Source organism: Pteropus vampyrus, unplaced genomic scaffold (assembly GCF_000151845.1).
Source record: "Pteropus vampyrus isolate Shadow unplaced genomic scaffold, Pvam_2.0 Scaffold80, whole genome shotgun sequence".
In the NCBI taxonomy this organism is placed as follows: Eukaryota; Metazoa; Chordata; class Mammalia; order Chiroptera; family Pteropodidae; genus Pteropus; species Pteropus vampyrus.
The window spans coordinates 6,999,094-7,003,397 of NW_011888861.1; the positions used below are offsets into that span (position 1 = coordinate 6,999,094).

General features: G+C 36.7%; 1 protein-coding gene and 1 pseudogene across 3 annotated transcripts in view; both read right to left on the reverse strand.

Annotated features, from left to right (window-relative positions):
* Positions 1–4,304, reverse strand: part of PHACTR1 (phosphatase and actin regulator 1) — a 525,402-nt gene that overhangs the window by 474,837 nt on the left and 46,261 nt on the right. The window lies entirely within an intron of this gene.
* Positions 1,607–1,725, reverse strand: LOC111741631 (annotated as a pseudogene).

Below are 4,304 nucleotides of genomic sequence, written 5' to 3' on the forward strand. Positions count from 1 at the left end.
AAAAATTAAGATATTTATTTTAACTTTTTAAAATAGGAGGTATCATTTCACTAGGGGTGTTTTTTGGGAGTAGAACATTGATTTATTATAGGGTTACAAATACTAGGAAACTCATTATTTGAAAACTTGAATATGATGTAATATAATGTGCAAGTCCCTGGGTAATTAAAGTGTTGAAAAGATTAAGAGGCTAGATTAGTCCTGGAGAGAGAAAACAGTAAGGTCCCTGAACACTTCCCTTCCTCATCTCTTTAATGGGTTACTCTGGCTGGTGAGGCCAGGAGGCTCTTGGCTGGTGCCGTCATCAGTTAAGCATTTCCTAAGTGGAAAGTTCCCTTGGAAAGACAACAGAAAGTTATGGGTCCTTCAGCTGTAGACACACTCTAAAAGTGACTCAGAAACTTCTTAGAAATATCTTCCGTTACTTTACTTGGAAATGATTTTGCTTTTGGGGGAACTAAGCTGGATCTGATGCCAAGCCCTGTACCTCTTTCTTAAAGCTTCTACTGAAAAGTGCCAAGTGTAATAGTTCTGTGTCTGTGGGTGTGATATTGTATTTAAAAATCTTACAGATACCTAAAGGCTCAAAGAATTATTGGTTTGAACATATTCAAATCTTTGAGAAGTGTCAGGGAAATACATACATGCCTCTGGGTCTCAAGGAGTTTACCTTGCATTTGAGAAGATACGAACTGAGGAAACTTTGTAAATTACGGGGGGGGGGTGTTATACAGACATTAATCATGAATATTATGTACAAAAATAGCTAATAATACCAAAAATGTGTAAATATAAAATACAGAGTATTTCAATACAAAACATGTATCTGTCTCATCAGAAGAAACACTATTGCCACACACTTTAAATTCTATTGACTCTCTCACCTTCCAATTGAATGCCTTTCTTTTCATCCATCACTACTTTCTCTGGTCCTTACCTACCACCTCTCTTTAATTTCCCAGGGTGAAAATATTAAGCAAAAATTATAAGAGAAAAATGGTTTTCATGCTTAGAATGCATTTTCTAGACTACCTTAATCAATGAACTAATTGATACAAAATGAGTGACAAGTGTATTCTTGCCTAGAAATGGAAAGAAGGAGAAATGAACTCACTAAACAAAAAAATATTTCTCACTACTGGAATGTGACAAATTTAGATGTTTTAGTTGAAGTTTGATATTTTTAAGCATTATATGAGAAGTATGAGAAGTAGATATTCTGGTAAAGTGAAATGTCCATGTGGTTTTAAAGATATTTTTTTAAATGTCAAGTTGATGCCTGAAGCAAATATTCACAGCTCAGATATTATAAGATCTGTGAAATCTGAGGTTTTATATTAAAATTGATACATGATTTTAACTGACAGCCTTCTGGTTCTATTGCACAGGGCTAGTTTGAAATATGTTTTTCAAGTATCTGATTTAAAACAAGGTAATAGAATTAATAAAATCGCATTTCCTGTCCCTGTAGGAAAGTGACAAATTGTGTAAGTCTGAAAAACACACTAGTGAATCAGATTAGGCTAGATGGTACAAGTTATAATAACTGGAAGTTATTTGGGGAAAATAAAACCATTTGTCACAGCATTTTTTTTTTTTTTTTACACACCTGCAGCACCTGGTCTTCCCAGGTGGTTTCCCAACCAAGAACTAACCAGGCCCGACCCTGCTTAGCTTTCAAGATCAGACGGGAATGGGCTTGTTCAGGGTAGCATGACCATAGACAGCATTCTTAAAACAATGAGCTAATGTGGAAGATGTACATCTCATGTACACCCACAGTGTAACTCCCAGACATGAAACTTCACTTGTTGCACGCTGTTGAGAAACCTTGGCATGAAATGGAATTTAGCTGAGATAACCAGTCTTTTTATTTTGAAATCTAAACATCTTTTAATGTCAACTCCCTTTTCATTTCAGAAAAATGCAAACAGAATACACTGCACACTAATGACTACTTTCAAACTTCTATGAAAGGGAGGCTTCTGATATGCGTTCAATCAGTTCATCAAATTGTTCTATTATTTTCATTATTTTAAAGGGCATATTTTCCTATTTAAAGGTCTCTTTTTTATCATGCCCATATGGTATCTTTATATAAAAGTGTGGAAATCCTACTGGATTTGGTACAACTTTAAATTAAAAATGAGAGTTGAAAATAGAGTCCATTTGCTATGATCTGTAATCAGTTCTAAAACTTTTTTGTGCTTAATACATTCTAGCACAGATTAAACATGGACTATTGTGTTGGAGGGGGTGCGCTTTACCCACTATACCCTAACATATGCCTTTCTATCTAACAGCCATGGTAGGGTGGTACTTTTGATCAACAAGTTGTTGCCCAAAAAGAGTTAATTTAATGCTTAAGCCTAATTAGTACGTTTGCTTAGTATTTGAGAATAATGAGACCCAACTCCAAGTACCACTTATCCTACCAAAAAAAAAGTTGAAAAGACAACAGAAGGAAAACATATGATTCAAGCATGGTGGTGAAGAAAATGTTATTTAAAAGATGAATGTAGGGAAAAGACCATTGTGCAGAAAAAAGTAGGCACAAAATATCTTGTCACATTTTAAAATAAGTCTAGATAAACAGGAAACTTCCTGAGAAAGAGGATAATTGAATCGCAATATTTTTAATAGATTCATCACTGTTAACCACAAACCTGCTTTCTCCCCTTATGAAATGTGTATATACATATTTGCAAATTTGTTGAGATGACATTTTAAATGGGTGTCAATAAAATTAACATTTGAATAATTCTGTGACAAACGTCAATATGTAAATGTTCATGTCCTGAATTAGCAACTAGACTATGCCAGTGCTGTAAGAAACATGATAACATGTTTGGGGATGGGAAAAATTCTACTAATCCTCTGAGGATTGGCCCCAGTGCCCTCCTCAATAAAAATGTCCCAACTGCCCCAGGCAGGGCTGGTCTCTTCACTGTGTCTGGTGATGCTTTGCCTGTGCCTTGATTATAACACTGCCACTTCACATTGGAATCATTTGTTTACTATTCCCCTATGCAAGCAGACTCAGGCTCCTAAGAACTAGGGGCTTATTTAACTATCTTTGTGTCACTAGTGCCTAGCACAGGGTCTGAGTGTAAAGAATGCTAAACAGCGGCATGATGTTTAATAGCTATATCAATACCTAGAATTCTAGCCCCACTACCACCCCTCTGGGATAATTGCAAAAACAAGTTCAAGAGGTCCTATAGTGGGAGGATAAACCAAGGAGGTTTTCCAAATGAAAGAGCAAGAGGACCTGCATCTTCACTGACTCATACTCTGCTTCCCACATCCCGTGGCATTTCAAATTGCATAATCATCTCAAGCAATTAGAATTATAAGTGACTAAACACTGGTATGTCACATCTTTTACCTGCCTATTGAGTTACATACTTAATCCCATAAATTGAGTTACCTAAGAGAGGCTCAAATCTTGAATCTGCTTAGTTACAGCCTGAACGATGGCTTGGGAAAGGTTGCTTCAACCAAGACACAACCTAGAGAGTTTAAGAGGTTTCCTTCTTAGCCTCTAAGCAGATTTGTGTAGAAGAAGGAGCAAAGCAAAAGGGTCAACTTGCAGAGGGCTCTCACTGCTGAGCCAGCTGGCTCTGTTCTTGGAGTCTGTCTGCTGCTCTTCTCCCAGCAGGTGCTGAGTCTCTAAAGCTTATTAGCGTCTTGGGCTGACTGGACCAGCCGTTTCTACTAATAATACCAGTGAACATTTGCTGAATGCTTATTATATATCAGAAACTCTTTAAGAACTTCACACATAGAGGGGCTTCACAGCTAACTCACATTCCCATACTTGGTGAAGGCTGGAGGTGGGATGCAAACCCAGGGTCTGGATTTCATAGTCCATGGTCTAACCCACAGACCCCCACTCAAGCCAAAATCAAAATCCATTCTTTTCTCAAAAAGAGAAAGAAGGTGAAAAGAAATTTTCTGGCCCTCCATACTAATTCATCTTACCAAGACCTTAAATGAAGTAAAAATCCAAGCTTTTCTCAGGGTCTTTTGCCCAACAGGGGTTTGATGGTAATAATTATTCTTCTCAGAATCTGTTCCCTAAAAATGGTATGATAGCATTCTAATTAATTGTCCCTATAGAAAGAGACTATGTTGTACTTAATAACAAACTTGTCAAAATCAGGTAATTCCAGTTCCCAACTGACAAATCTATTGTCCCAATATGCCAGGTCTCACTTTCTATATCAAAGAAAATGCCAAGCCCATTATGCAATAATATACATACCACATACACTAACAATTTCTACTTGATTCATGTATTC